Here is a 16,927-nt window from a genome sequence, read left to right as displayed (position 1 = left end):
TACTTAAATCAGCATATTCGTGATATCTTCCCCCTTAAATTGTTTTCTGCTGATTCATTCAAGAATCAATCAAGTGTCTGTCTTTATGAATGTATCAATGATTCATCGACTCAAAAATTATTTAACTAAAAAAAAAAAACACTGATTTATTCCGTAACAGAACACTAATTATTACTTGTTTATTGAATGACAAATCTGCAATCGTGGTAATGTCCTGAAAACAGCATTCTCTTTTGGTCCGCTCATGTTGCTTAACTAGGCTACATCGTATGTAATTTTCTTGACTTTCATACTTTTAATGCCCCGCGGAAACCCTGTCTGATCATCAGCCCTACACTAAAATGGAAACATACCTGGAGTTGACTCAGGCCTCTCTGCTGAGGTCTCCTTCACTAGGAACATCAGTTCTGCTGGAAGAGCCACAGGTGTCTTTCCCTTTAGGCCTGGAGAGGCTGGAGCTACACAAACATAAATAGACCAATTATTGTATTTATGTAACCAAAATTAACTCAACATTTGATTACATGATCTAGATTACAGTGTTTTTACCATCAGCTGGAGATGCCTTCAATCCAGCACTTGTATCAGGAGTTGGTTTGGATAGTGCAGCAGATGGAACTATAACATACAAAACCATCAGTCATTTCAGAGCTTACAATATATGCTAGTAATAGTATAGTGTTGGTGTTAGTAGGAACTAAAACAGCCATATGTTTCCTTCTCCTGCCTGTCATAGATTTAAAATGCTTACATTTACACACTGTGTACCTTGAGACCATCTTACAGTTTTTTTTTCAGTCGCTAACAAGCGTTTGTCTAAACAGTTGTCACATTTTCAAAACTCTAAACACAATTAGCACAGCATCGGCCTTTTGTGGCCATACCATTCACACATTTCATGTCGTTTTCACCCAATATGGAGTCAGTGAACACATTTCCACAGTGCTTACATTTTCTTAACAGACAAGCTATACCTACCAACAAAATTATGGATTGTTTTTGTAGTATTTACAAATGTTAACACAACATCCCACAATAGCAAAAACAATGTTTCAAACCTTAGATACAGTATAAAAACCTGTATCCTGTAAAAAAGTATGAATTACAGTTTTTCAATCGCTAACAAGCGCTTACCCATACTTCAGATACTTTTTCTAAACTCTTAACACAGACTCACATCTACAAAACATAATTGGCCAAAGGGATAATTTGTCTCAAAAATACATGCTTCTCTCACTGCATCTCTCACTGCATCTGCTCTTCTCGCTGCATCTCTCACTGCATCTCTCACTGCATCTGCTCCTCTCACTGCATCTCTCACTGCTCCTGCATCTCTCACTGCATCTCCTCCTCTCACTGCATCTGCTCTTCTCACTGCTCCTGCATCTCTCACTGCATCTGCTCTTCTCACTGCATCTCTCACTGCATCTGCTCCTCTCACTGCATCTGCTCTTCTCACTGCTCCTGCATCTCTCACTGCATCTGCTCTTCTCACTGCATCTCTCACTGCATCTCTCACTGCATCTCTCACTGCTCCTGCATCTCTCACTGCATCTCCTCCTCTCACTGCATCTGCTCTTCTCACTGCTCCTGCATCTCTCACTGCATCTGCTCTTCTCACTGCATCTCTCACTGCATCTCTCACTGCATCTGCTCTTCTCACTGCTCCTGCATCTCTCACTGCATCTGCTCTTCTCACTGCTCCTGCATCTCTCACTGCATCTGCTCTTCTCACTGCTCCTGCATCTCTCACTGCATCTCCTCCTCTCACTGCATCTCTCACTGCATCTCCTCCTCTCACTGCATCTGCTCTTCTCACTGCTCCTGCATCTCTCACTGCATCTGCTCTTCTCACTGCATCTCCTCCTCTCACTGCATCTCTCACTGCATCTCCTCCTCTCACTGCATCTGCTCTTCTCACTGCATCTCCTCCTCTCACTGCATCTGCTCTTCTCACTGCATAAGAAAATGTAAGCATTGTGGAAATGTGTTCACTGACTCCATATTGGGTGAAAACGACATGAAATGTGTAAATGGTATGGCCACAAAAGACCGATCCTGTGTTTAGAGTTTTGAAAATGTGACAACTGTTTGGACAAATGCTTCTGGATGTACTATACATTCAATATATGATTACCACATAATATATGTCTCAACTCACAAACAAATGAATCATGTTCATTCATGTATTTCATTCACTTTCTATTGCATTGAATTATCATCATTTCCTGAAATGTGGCATGTGAAATGATAATGCTTAACATACTAAACATACAGTACTTTGTATTTCTTTTATATGTTTGTTGTTTATGTGATTTACAATATTTGATGTACTATAAACTATAAAGCAAAACAAGTCAAATTATTTTATTTAGCACCGCAAGTGGAATTTATTTGATTTCAATTCTCTTTCCTGACATTCCAATTCCAAATCCAATTCCATTCCAGGAAGTGAACTGGAATTTACCATTCATTCTCAATTCAATTCATGAATTGCCCCAATCCTGTTTGGAAACATGTGGCCTAACCCTGAAGATCGCAGAGATTGGATACATTAATTCTGTGCTTTTTTTAGTTCGTTTTAGCTATATAAGTAAAACTTAATTAAATCCCACAGACATGCCAAACCAATGTACTATCCTAAACACTACTCACTAGTCTGAGCAGGAGGAGCAATCTGACTCAGTGAACAAGCATGCATTCAAGTGTTAATACCCAATGAAACATGAATGCAGAACAAAAATGCATACTTACCCTCATTGTAGTTGGTATCAATTCATCATGGCACGAATTCATAGTCCTTAGGACAGTTGGAATGATGCACATTCTCCCTGGGAAGAACAGCACTTTTTTCTGCATCTTGATCTACCATGAAAGAAAAACTGAATTTTAGGTTTATTTGTCAAAACCAATCAAACTCTTTGCACTGTTATGTTATAACATATATGCCCTTTACGTTGCGCAAGGCATATATATATGCACACACATACGGTCTGAGATAAAGTTATCAAATCAACTGTAAACATCTATAAATATTATTCCCTGTCATGCACAAGACTAGTTTTCTTTTTCAGAATATTCCTTTTATTATTAGTAGTGTATATAAAAATAATTAAGGAATATTCTGTCTTGTGCATGACAGGGAATACTATTTAGATATTTTTACAGATGGTTTGGTAGCTTCATCTCAAAAGGTTATGTTGTTTAATGGATGTGTATTATTTCACACATTGAAAGTTGTAAAATTATTATAAAGCCCATACATTTGTTTCTAAAATTAGGCTATTAAGCCTTGTGCAACGTAAAGGACATATATTAAAGTCTACCTTATCTAATTTGCACAAAGGATTTACAGCAGTAAGCTACCTTAGACAGTGCAATGTGTATCTGCGAGTTATCAACACATTACTACTGAAATCTATGCCACACATAGCTTATTTAACATCACCGAATGAAACCCATTCACATAAACGTAAAAAAAAACATTCATTCATTATTTAGCTCGTATTTACCACAGGCCAAACAAGTGATGTCATGGTAACTAAACAGATAGTTTAACCGAATGACATAAGTACTGTACACATGAACATATAAAACGATCATGTTCATTCATAACTTTGTGTGCAAATCAACCTTTGATGATATAATAGTAAACAAAAGCAGACAGCGTAAAGTTTAGTGACGACCAATGGAGCGAAGCAGGCGTTTTCGCTCAACAACTAATTGGATATTATTATTAACGGCACCAAAAACGTAAGCTATAAGGTAATAAATATAAATAAAGTAGCTTACCTTTGACAGATGTGCTGAATAAAATGAACGAGGCAGATCTTCACTGAGTGTATTTCACGCTCCGAGTTGGTATGAAAATGGCGACTTCAAACTTCCCGGGGAGGCGAAACACGGAAGAGCGCCACTAGAGCGTCAGTGGACAAAAGAATATTGCATCCGTAGTGGTTTAGCACTACCATTGAGAATGAATGGGAAACGGTTTAGGGCCGTTTAGCTAACGCGGGAGACCCGGGTCCGATTCCCGGCCAATGCAGGAACGGAGTTCTTTTAATTAAGTTGTGTGTGTGTGCTTGCATGTGTGTAAGGTTCTTTAAAATGAAGCCTGATTTACTTGAAGGAGCTCCAACCTTTGCACACCGACCAACCCCCGTTCCCTGCGGCGTCTTTTCAGAAACTCATTAGTCCGTCTATATTCGTCAAATGCCTAAAAAACTTGTTCACTTTATCTATAGGTTGACGAAGTTTAGCAGTGGGCAATATACTCGTAAATGCGGTGTTAATTCCAAACGTTCTCCCTCCTTTCCGAGCATTGGTGGTTCAGTGGTAGAATTCTAGCAGTGGGCGATATGTTCCACGTAAATGCGATGTTACTGCCACATGATTTCCCATCCTTTTTTTTCCATGTTCCCATTATGAAAAGTAAAAAAAAAAAATAGTAATAATAGTAAAGTGGTCCAAATGAGGACCCCCTGTAATGTGTAGCATTCAAGATATTGGGAGACTCAATAAGATCAAGGCAGGTTGATTTGTTTTTTCATGGAGTAGTGGCTCCTTATGCTGATGTCGGTGAAGTCAAGCCGGCTGGGGGCCAAGAACACCGGGTACGGCTCCTCGTTAGTATAGTGGACAGTATCTCCGCCTGTCACGCGGAAGACCGGGGTTCGATTCCCCGACGGGGAGACCCAGTTCTTTGCTGCTGCTGAATGACTCATCCAAAAGATTTTGGTGCTGACAGAGGTCACAGAAGGAGTTCTGCTTCAACGTCAGCCAGAGCCAAAACAAATGCGTTGGCCGGGAATCGAACCCGGGTCAACTGCTTGGAAGGCAGCTATGCTCACCACTATACCACCAACGCAAGTGCCCGACTCCAGCTTTTAACCATCTGAAAAGAATGCTTGAAATGCACAAGTCACTGATAGGGCAAAAGGAGCTGAAGCCATCTTTGTTTGTATCCCGTCATGTACGAGAGAATGCTGTCTTTCCATGCGGGCTAAAGAAATCTGGAGCTGCGACGCAGAAAGCGCAAAGGCCGCAAGTACAGAACGTGGTGATGCGCGCTTCGTTCCACTGCCCATTGGCTGGTGGCCAGTTTTACTCTTGACACTCCAATACAGCTCAGTTGTAAGCAGGAACCCCAAAAACAAAGATCACCCGCAAAGGCTCCTCTCCACGGAAACTTTTACTACACCTTCTTGGGCTTGTGCACTCGCTGCACTAAACCACTACGCTCACCAAGGGTAATCTAGGGTGCCGACACCTGTCAACGTGATTTTAACCCCCCCTTTCCTCTCACTTTAAATGGGAGGAGTAAAAGTTAAAAAAGAAGAGGTCATTTCTGCCACCTCCATTTTTCATCCGGGTGCAGTGCATGCTGTTCTCTGCTGCCCACATCTAGCCAACCTAAAAGCATACAAACCACCCTCAGACGTAGTCGTGGCCGAGAGGTTAAGGCGATGGACTTGAAATCCATTGGGGTCTACCCGCGCAGGTTCGAACCCTGCCGACTACGAAGCCCTTTGACGTCTTGGCTGTTTGCGACAGCAACTGTGCCTTTTCAGCTTTTCCTGGAAGCTGCATTTTTTCCCCTCTAACTCCAATTGCTGCACGACAACTGGTCTCCCCACATCTCTTTTCAAACAGTGTTTCAAAAGAACCAAGTCCAATGGAAGAGCTTTTAGGTGCTCTGATATAACAGTGAAAAAGAATACTGCTCATTATGAACTTCTTGCACCATTTACTTTTCTGTCCAGGCTGAATAAATGTTAGCAAACTGTTGTGAAAAGAGTCCATTCTTTAAATGTCACTGTTCCAAACTTGCCAGGAGGAGCCTATCTGTCTCTGCCCTAATAGTCTGTGGCACTCAGCGTTGTGGCTGCAGCAACCCCAGATTGAATCCGTGTCACGGCAGGCTTTTTGTGCGGGTGAATACAATGCCGAGTTCCATTCTGCCACCTCCATTTTTCATCCGGGTACGGTGCAAGTTATACTATACCACCAACTCAGGCGGTGGACGCTGGCTTTCGTGGCCAGAAAAGAATGTTGGAAGTGCATGAGTCACTGACAGGGCCAAAGGAGCTGAAGCCCAAGGTTTGGATCCCGTCATGTACGAGAGAGTGCTGTCTTTCCATGCTGGCTAAAGAAATTTGGAGTTGCGTTGCAGAAAGCGCAAAGGCCGCGAGTACAGGACGTGATGTGGCGCGCTTCGTTCCACTGCCCATTGGCTGGTGGCCAGATTCACTCTTGACACTCCAATACAGCTCTGTTGTGAGCAGAAAAGAATGCTGGAAGTACATGAGTCACTGACAGGGCCAAAGTAGCTGAAGCCCAAGGTTTGGATCCCATCATGTCATGAGAGCGCTGTCTTTCCATGCTGGCTGAAAAAAAAACGTGAACTTGCGACACAGGAAGCGCAAAGGCTGCAAACACGGTCCACGAGAAAGCACGCTTTGCTCCAATGCACATTGGTGTGTGGTCAGATTTAGTCTGCTATTGAAACTGCAGTGCAGCTCTGCTGTGAGCAGAGCACCCAAAAATACAGGTCACTCGGAAAGGTTCCCCTCCACGGAAATCTTTAGTAAAAGGCGAAAGATTTATGCGTCTATGAAGAGAAACTCGAGTTGCGTGCCCATGCGCTTGAGCATGTGCACTCCCTGTGGTAAACCACTGTGCTCACAAAGGGTAATCTAGGGTGCCGATAAGATTTTCATCTCCCCCTCACTCCAAATGGGAGGAGTAAAAGTTAAAAAGTCTCTTCCATCATCCATTCTCGCCTGCCACACAGGAGGCCTGGCTCTGATTCCCGGGCAAATGCAGGAACAGAGTTCTTTTAAGTAAGGGGTGTGTGTTTGCATGTGTGTGGGATTCTTTAAAATGAGCCTTGAAGGCCAAGCCTGATTTGCTAGAAGGAGCTCCAAACTTTGCATATTGACCCAACCCCCCTTTCCCTGGATTTGACGTGTAACAGTTACGCACCATTACTAAATCCAGGGCAATGTGAAGGCCGAAGTTCTCCCAGCTGAGCATTGGTGGTTCAGTGGTAGAATTCTCGCCTGCCACGCGGGGGCCAGCCGTGAATAGTTGGAACACGCTGACAGCCAATGAAATGCAAGCTTTGTTGCCGCTGTCCAAGGTTTTGAATTACACCGACAACCAATCAGATTTTTTCACATTATTTGGGGTAAACGTCTGGACCGGGGTTCGAATCCCGCTCACTGCAGTTTTGCGCTCTGCTCAAATGTGAACTTAAAGCAAATGTATACACAAAAAGACACCCTACAGCCTTCCAGTAAAAACGTTACATCATTATTTACATGAAACAATTATTTATATTTCTTTTATGTGTGGTTATTGGCCAAAGTAGCTACAGTATTGAATCAGCACCTTGGACAGCATCAGATTTAATAAAACATATATAAATCTCACTCAAAATTCAAAATTGATTTGTCATGTAATGTTTATAAATGTTTTATTTGACATATGTTAATAAATATATTTTATATTATATATATTTATATGTAAAACATATTTATATATTCATATATTTTATTTTTGTATTTACTATATAAATACTGAACTTTATAAATGTTATTCAAAATTCAATATATATTTGTCATGTTATTCTGCAAATTCCAAATGTACAAAATAAGGCAGCAACATAATTTAATTTTTATGTATTTGTATAGTATAATATAATATATATATATATATATATATATATATAATTTGCAACTGTAAATCCTGTAAATTTGTTTTTAAAGTTTACATGTTTTTGTGGGTACAAACAAGTGTGATGTATTTTAGTTGCAATTCTACTTTATTAATTTTATTTGCTTATTTTTGTAAATGTGTGTTTATTGGCCAGTTTAGCTCAGACAAAATTAAGCAGAAATAAATGCTATTTATTAATGTCAGGTTTTAATCTACAAACATCAAATTAACAAAAGATTTAAAAGTAAAAAAACAACATTTTAATTTATATGACATAAAAATAATATTGACATGAGTTGTGGATTAAAAGGTGCTGAACTAGTTATTCAAAATTTCACATGAGAGGTATGTTAAAATCTACATCAGTTCAGCCTGAAATGTGTATATATTTTTCTGTATAGAGAATGACCATAAAGTATGTAATATCAGTATAATATGTTGCATTCAAAAATGTATCTACAAAATAAACAATTTAACCCATTATTCTAATTGATGATAAGCCAAATAGTGTTTGAAGATTAAATCAGGTGAGAAAAGTTCTTTACTTAAAATCTGTTTTATTAAATTGACTCAAACATGCCTTCAGTGGAATTTAGAGAGTTCTAAAACAAGTGTAAACAAAAAAAGAAGAAGAAAAAAACCACAAGTATAACCAAGGAAATTATAGCTGCTGCAAAGACAAGGTCAATTAGATATGTACACAAGCAAATAACAATCAGTTAGATTAATCAGTACACATTTTACAAACAGTTGCAATTTACCAGAATATGCTCCGTTTAGGTCTTATGTGCTAGGATGGATGTTAAGGACAAAAACAATGACCAATTAAAATGTAACTGAAAGGAATGGATGGAGCAACAGAATGGTGCAACATGAAAATAATGGATGATTACAATTAGAATTTCTATTTTCTATTTCTATTTCTGGGCAGTAAATGTATTTTCCTGCCACTCCAGGGATGGCCGTATGGATGTGTTGGCTGTTTGGTCCCTGTTTAAGGACTATGTGGCAGAATCTGCACAGGCGGCCTGCTCGAGAACAGCTCCAGCTGCTCATGTCATGGTCATGCTTAGGCAGAAGAACAAGAACGGGTGGCTGAGCTGAGGGAACTAGGAATTAAAAAGAAGTTTAAGATTTAAGAAAGACAAAAAAAAATGGACAGGGTAAAAATAATTAATTACATGGTTAATATAAATTGCAGAGTTAATATGGAAATGATGGAAATAAATAAAATGACTAAAGCAGAGTTAAGACAACATCTTAGTGTCAGAGAAGTTTACAAAATGGAGGGGTTGTCTACATGTTGTTCATTCTTACCATTTTCACCACTGTCCTCAAAGGCAAGTGCTTTGTGTGAAGCGGTGCCAGCAGCACTTGTGCAGAGTTCTGAAACAAAGGACAGTCTTTATGTTTTGCATTTGAACAGGTTATTAGCATCATAGTACGATGACAAATTTTGGTTGTGTTTGTGATAACGATACTAAACTAAATCTGACAGGGTTTCTGCTGGTCTCATCAAATCAAATGTAATACTTTTTATAATGCATTTAATTTTTTTACTGCCACGCACGACCCATATATAAATATTTAACATAAATATATAATAAAAAGGTGATTCTTAACTTATAGGTACTTTTTTTGTTCTTTGGTCTTTTTTTTTTTTGACAAATTCCTCTTCCTTTGTTAAGCTAAAATTAAAACCACCTTAAATTTTTTTTTTACTACTTTACTATTATGATTTTTCCATACTTTTCAACCTCCTTTTAGGTCACCTTGTTGCACACCCAGACTTTTAAACTTCAACAATGAAAATACAGTTTATAAATATTACATATCTGGTAACTATTAATGTACCTGAATTAAGCACTAATAAAATAATAAAAAAAATATTATAGTATTTAATTCGAGACCTCTGTCAGAATTACTTTTTATACAAAATATAGCTGTCGCACAGTTTTGGTGTCATTTCCACCACAACACTGTGTGTTTCTATGAAAATGTTGAGTGACATCAAGCAACAACAAATTAAGAAACATCAAAGTAAATATTGCTTGATCAGTTAATATATTTATTATGTGTAATTTCCACCACATGCTGTTCCCTCAAAGGTGCTATTAAAAAGCAAAAAATGTTAGGTAAATAAGAGTATTTTAAATACATGAAATGCTAAGTATTAATTCAAAGCCAATCAGTGAAGCTATCTTCCATTTTTTCCACAAATAATCTACAGAAATGTCATTTCCACCACACTGTCCTTTGTGGTGCAAATGACATTCATGGTTACAAAGTACAATTAATATGGATTAGATCGACAGTAGATTTGCAGGACTGCAAATGTTTCAATCCAGTCATGTTCCAGCATTGGTATGAAGCTTCCCTACAATTACGTTAATTTCATGTCATTTCCACCAACACACACATTGTTTTTAAATATTTCAAAAGGTCTCATCACTCATTAAACATTCATCCACAATTTATGAGATCATGCTCTACTTAATATAAAAATTCAAGTTATTTATTATCTAATAAGATCTTACCCAAACCAATGTTTAGTTTCAGAGTGTGACAGGTGTACAGTTCATGATCTGGACCTTAGGGCAGTTAATTTGTCTTGTTGACAACTGTATAAATATTTTACAATCTGAAAAAAAAATAATGGTAAAACTAGTTACAAAAATGATCTTAAGACAATTCCTGAGTGACATAAGTTATTCTATTTTTAAACAACAGCTGTATATTGTGATGTGGTGGAAATTACAGTTGTTCATTGCAAAAAAAATAGTAAAATATAAACAATTTCTCTTGTAATCTAAGTTTCAGACCTTAAAACTTGACAAACTATTTGGGTCTGTGTAATGTGACTTTCGCACATTTTTATTTTCTTCAGCTTAGTTGAAGAAACGCGCATAAATATATAACTGGTCAATGGTTTTTAATGTTTAAAAACAATTCTGTTCTGCTTACCAAGGCTAAAGAAAAAAAAAAAAATTCTACGCTAGTATCTGTTAAAATGTAGTTCATTGTTGTGATAAAAGCTGAATATTCAGCATCATTACTCCAGTCTTCAGTGTTACATGATCTACAGAAATCATTCTAATATACTGATTTGCTGCTCTGTTATGATTATTGGTGCTCAAACATTATCCATGGTTCTTCTTATTAATATTGAACACATTTTTTTCCCTTTAATTTTCAATTTTTGTGGAAATCATGATACATTTTTTTTTTTTTTTTTTGATGAATAGAAAGTTAAAAAATAACAACATTCATTTGAAATAAAATATTTTTTAACATAAAAAATGTCTTTTCACTTTTGATCAAGTTAATTTGTCCTTGGGAAATATTATATATTACTTTCTATTAATCAAATAATTCTGAAAAATAAAATGTATCATGATTTCAACAAAATTGTGAAGCAAAAACATATGTGTGTGTGTATATATTGATCATTAGAAATGTTGCAAATCAGCATTTTAGTGTGACTTTACTAAGGACTGGCATTATGAAGCTATAATTCAAATTGAATCACATAATACAATCACATATAATATAAGTTATATTTTAAAATGCATTCACATAAAAAGTATCATAAATTTAAATATTATATTATACTATATATATTACATATTATATAATATGGACTATTCAAAAACATTAAACAATCTTAATGATCCCAAACTTTGACCGGTTATATGTTTTAAATTAAGTGCCATTGAATTTGACAATGCAATGATGATAGTCTTGGATATGTGAGAAAATCTATATAATTTAAACTGCATCCCTTCTAACCTTACTTAAATCAGCATATTCGTGATATCTTCCCCTTAAATAGTTTTCTGCTGATTCATTCAAGAATCAATCAAGTGTCTGTCTTTATGAATGTATCAATGATTCGTTGACTCAAATTATTAAACTAAAAAAATTTGATTCTGATTTATTCTGTAACAAAACACTAATTAATACTTGTTAATTGAATGACAAATCTGCAATCGTGGTAATGTTCTGAAAACAGCACTCTCTTTTGGTCCGCTCATGTTGCTTAACTAGGCTACATCGTATGTAATTTTCTTGACTTTAATACTTTTAATGCCCCGCGGAAACCCTGTCTGATCATCAGCCCTACACTAAAATGAAAACATACCTGGAGTTGACTCAGGCCTCTCTGCTGAGGTCTCCTTCACTAGGAACATCAGTTCTGCTGGAAGAGCCACAGGTGTCTTCCCCTTTAGGCCTGGAGAGGCTGGAGCTAAACAAACGTAAAAAGACCAATTATTATATTTATGCAACCAAAATTAACTCAACATTTGATTACATGATCTAGATTACAGTGTTTTTACCATCAGCTGGTGATGCCTTCAATCCAGCACTTGTATCAGGAGTTGGTTTGGATAGTGCAGCAGATGGAAATACAACATACAAAACCATCAGTCATTTCAGAGTTTACAATATATGCTAGTAATAGTATAGTGTTGGTGTTAGTAGGAACTAAAACAGCCATATGTTTCCTTCTCCTGCCTGTCATAGATTTAAAATGCTTACATTTACACACTGTATACCTTGAGACCATCTTACAGTTTTTTTTCAGTCGCTAACAAGCGTTTGTCCAAACAGTTGTCACATTTTCAAAACTCTAAACACGATTAGCACAGCATCGGCCTTTTGTGGCCATACCATTCACACATCGCTGCATCTCTCACTGCATCTGCTCCTCTCACTGCATCTGCTCCTCTCACTGCATCTGCTCCTCTCACTGCATCTGCATCTCTCACTGCATCTGCTCCTCTCACTGCATCTGCTCCTCTCACTGCATCTGCTCCTCTCACTGCATCTGCTCCTCTCACTGCATCTCTCACTGCATCTGCTCCTCTCACTGCACTCCTCTTTGTTGGTAGGTATAGCTTGTCTGTTAAGAAAATGTAAGCATTGTGGAAATGTGTTCACTGACTCCATATTGGGTGAAAACGACATGAAATGTGTAAATGGTATGGCCACAAAAGACAGATGCTGTGTTTAGAGTTTTGAAAATGTGACAACTGTTTGGACAAACGCTTGTTAGCGACTGAAAAAAAAACTGTAATAATTGAATGACAGTGGTGATACGTTTCTGGATGTACTATACATTCAATATATGATTACCACATAAGATATGTCTCAACTCACAAATGAATCATGTTCATTCATGCATTTCATTCACTTTCTATTGCATCGAATTATCATCATTTCCTGAAATGTGGCATGTGAAATGATCATGCTTAACATACTAAACATACAGTACTTTGTATTTCTTTTATATGTTTGTTGTTTATGTGATTTACAATATTTGATGTACTATAAACTATAAAGCAAATCAATTCAAATTATTTTATTTAGCAACACAAGTGGAATTTAGTGGAATTTATTTGATTTCAATTCTGTTTCCTGACATTCCAATTCCAAATCCAATTCCATTCCAGGAAGTGAACTGGAATTTACCATTCATTCTCAATTCAATTCATGAATGGCCCCAATCCTGTTTGGAAACATGTGGCCTAACCCTGAAGATCGCAGAGATTGGATACATTAATTCTGTGCTTTTTTTAGTTCGTTTTAGCTATATAAGTAAAACTTAATTAAATCCCACAGACATGCCAAACCAATGTACTATCCTAAACACTACTCACTAGTCTGAGCAGGAGGAGCAATCTGACTCAGTGAACAAGCATGCATTCAAGTGTTAATACCCAATGAAACATGAATGCAGAACAAAAATGCATACTTACCCTCATTGTAGTTGGTATCAATTCATCATGGCACGAATTCATAGTCCTTAAGACAGTTAGTATAATGCACATTCTCCCTATGAAGAACAGCACTTTTTTCTGCATCTTGATCTACCATGAAAGAAAAACTGAGTTAGGTTTATTTGTGAAAACCAATCAAACTCTTTAGACTGTTATGTTATAACATATATGCCCTTTACGTTGCACAAGGCTTATATATATATGCACACACATACGGTCTGAGATAAAGTTATCAAATCAACTGTAAACATCTATAAATATTATTCCCTGTCATGCACAAGACTAGTTTTCTTTTCAGAATATTCCTTTTATTATTAGTAGTGTATATAAAAATAATTAAGGAGTATTCTGTCTTGTGCATGACAGGGAATAATATTTAGATATTTTTACAGATGGTTTGGTAGCTTTATCTCAAAAGGTTATGTTGTTTAATGGATGTGTATTATTTCACACATTGAAAGTTGTAAAATTATTATAAAGCCCATACATTTGTTTCTAAAATTAGTCTATTAAACCGATATAAAGTTGGTTCGACGTTTGACGTTTTACATTTGTCAGAGATTCAGCCTTGGAAATCTTCAATAGTTCTTTAACGATTGAGCACAATGACAAGAAACATATTATGTTCTAACTGTTTGCAAATGTAGAAGAGAACACACAATATGTTTTATTTGTTTTAATCTGCCTTAAGGAATTGTAACTGATAGAGTTTATAATGTAATAGTGCAGGATAGGGACCGTCTGCAAAGTGCAAAACGCAGAGCAAAAAGCACAATTATTTCATCTAAATGCTTCACTTGTGAAATGTATAAAACATAAATTTCAAATTTAAGGGTTGTGTCTTATTACTGGTTCATAAAAGAACATTTAGATATATATTTTATTCACAGATCTATAGCGCAACAAAAGTTATTGAAATGAAACCATTGAGTAAAAGCTCCTAAAGCATGACAAATATTGTGCAGTTTACCGCCCCCTAGAGGAAGATACCGAACTTGTTTTGACCAAATTTGACATTCAGGAGTTTAAATTAATTAATTTTAGAATGCACACAGTTTGATATGTAAACTCCAGGTGGTGTGTCTGGTTACTTGTTCAAAGATCAATATTTACAGCCATCTTTCACTATCAAATGTAAATCAGGATGTACGCTATTGAATTCAATTTGAATCTGTTAACACATTCATTCTTGAAACATACAGTTTTGCCAGCTCAATTTCAAAGCCTGTGTCTTATTACTGGTTCATAGACCAACAATTCAATGTTGGTTTTATTCACAAAACTACAACACAGCACATGATATTAAAATATCAACGAGTAGGTCAATCAATGTAAAGTACATATGTTCTTCCATCTTAACTTCAAAGAATGTGTCTTATGACTGATTCATAGGAGAACATTTTGGTGTTGTTTTCAGTCATGTAACTATAATAGAACACATACTATTGAACATGAAAGCACTACATAATTTACTTAAAAATAAATACAAGCTTCTGTCTCAGCTTCAAAGGGTGTGTCTTGTTACAGATTTCATAAAGAACATTTTGCAGTGGTTTTCATTGTCAAAAGTGATGCAGAAGTCACGCTATTGATATTAAAAAATCACTTGTGAAACCTTCCAAAGAGTGTCCTGTATTACTGCCCCCTAGAGGAACATACTGCTGTTTTGACTGAGTTTGACATTCAAACTTAAAAATTAATTTAAAATCAGTACTGTCTTCTATCCTAACGTCAAAGGCTGTGTCTTGTTACAGATTTCATAAAGAGCATTTTGCAGTGGTTTTCATTGTCAAAAGTGAAGCATAAGTCACGCTATTGATATTAAAATACAGCTTGCTAAACCTTTAAAAGAGTGTCCTGTATTACTGCCCCCTAGAGGAACATACTGCTGTTTCGACTGAGTTTGACATTCAAACTATTTAAATAAATTCATTTAAAATGCATACAGTTTTCTGTCTCGACTTCACAGGCTGTGTCTTGTTCCTTGGGTCTAAAAGAGCATTTCCATGCAAGTTTTACTGTCATATGTAAATCAGGATACATGCTATTGAATTCAATTCAAATCTGTAAATAAATTCATTTAAAATGATTGCAGTTTTATTTCCTCAAATCTTAAGGGTGTGTCTTATTACTGATTCCTAGAAGAACATTTTGGTGGTGGTTTCAATCATGTCACTATAATAAGACACATTCTATTGAACATGAAACATTACATAATTTAGTTTAAAATAAATACAAGCTTCTGTCTCAGCTTCAAAGGGTGTGTCTTGTTACAGATTTCATAAAGAACATTTTTCAGTAGTTTTCATTGTCAAAAGTGATGCAGAAGTCACGCTATTGATATTAAAATATAGCTTGTGAAACCTTTAAAAGAGAGTCCTGTATTACTGCCCCCTAGAGGAACATACTGCTGTTTCGACATTCAAAATAATAAATTAATTATAATCAATATAGTCTTCTATCCTAACTTCAAAGGCTGTGTTTTGTAACTGGTTTCTAGAAAAACATGTTGATGGTAGTTTTAGTCACAGAACTATAATAGAACATATACTATTGAAAATTAAACCAATGCAAGAAGTAGTTTAAAATAAATAGTTTGACATTCAAACTTATGCATTTATTTAAAATCAATACAGTATTCTATTTCAACTTCAAAAAGTGTGTCTTGTTTATGATTCCCAAATTAACATTTTAAATTCAGGTTTTACTGTCATACGCCATTCAGGACACACGCTATTGAGTTAAATCTTGTAAATTCCTTTTTTTCCCTTTATTTGTCTTGAGTAGTTAAACTGTCCACTATTCTTAAACATATAAACATCTACATTCTACAGGTCTCATAAACTCTTTGGGTAGTAATTTTGTCTTCTGGGAAACATATAGTTTTTTTTTTTCTTTTTTTTTTTCTGAAGCTTCTGACATAATTCAGCTATTACTTTGTGTTGTGGACTATATGTAAACATCTTTGATGCAAAATGTTTTACTTTGGGACTTTAGAACAGTTCTAAAAAATAAAATGCATTTTGTGTGATCCCTCTTATTTTGGTTAAAAAAAGTAATAAAATAAAAACATTTAGCAGAGTCTGCAAGGGTTGTGTAAACTTTTGACCACAACTGTGTATATTCATAGAACTGTAAGTCAGACTAAGTCCTAGTAGTGAAGTCAAATGAACCCTTTGTACTCTACGACAGTGAGCAAATGTTTATATTTATTTATTGTTTACCAACTGTTACTTAGAATAAAAAATAAATAAATGTTACCCTCCAAAATAAACAATTTAAATAGATAAATAAATATATTAATTCATTCATTAATTTAAAAAAAAAATCAGTAATTCTTATTTTTCATGTTTGTCAGTTGCACTCATCCAGTAATTGTAATTATTGAACATGATTTTTTGTTGTTTAAATACCTTCTGTAATGGTTT

The 16,927-nt window shown here is 36.0% G+C and overlaps 4 non-coding genes across 4 annotated transcripts; 2 read left to right on the top strand and 2 right to left on the bottom strand.

The window, feature by feature from the left end:
• Positions 1 to 4,620: 4,620 nt before the first annotated feature.
• Positions 4,621 to 4,692, top strand: trnad-guc (transfer RNA aspartic acid (anticodon GUC)). The gene has a single exon. It is a non-coding gene; the product is annotated as a tRNA-Asp (tRNA).
• A 103-nt stretch (positions 4,693 to 4,795) lies between these two features.
• On the bottom strand, positions 4,796 to 4,867 carry trnag-ucc (transfer RNA glycine (anticodon UCC)). Its single transcript has one exon. It is a non-coding gene; the product is annotated as a tRNA-Gly (tRNA).
• A 572-nt stretch (positions 4,868 to 5,439) lies between these two features.
• trnas-uga (transfer RNA serine (anticodon UGA)) lies at positions 5,440 to 5,521 on the top strand. Its single transcript has one exon. It is a non-coding gene; the product is annotated as a tRNA-Ser (tRNA).
• Positions 5,522 to 6,516: 995 nt separating this feature from the next.
• On the bottom strand, positions 6,517 to 6,632 carry LOC141327213 (U5 spliceosomal RNA). The gene has a single exon (XR_012354522.1). It is a non-coding gene; the product is annotated as a U5 spliceosomal RNA (small nuclear RNA).
• Positions 6,633 to 16,927: the final 10,295 nt, after the last annotated feature.

This window comes from Garra rufa, chromosome 2, assembly GCF_049309525.1.
Source record: "Garra rufa chromosome 2, GarRuf1.0, whole genome shotgun sequence".
Lineage (NCBI taxonomy): Eukaryota > Metazoa > Chordata > Actinopteri > Cypriniformes > Cyprinidae > Garra > Garra rufa.
Note: the sequence above shows the minus strand (reverse complement) of the source record. Positions and strands in the feature narration are given on the sequence as shown.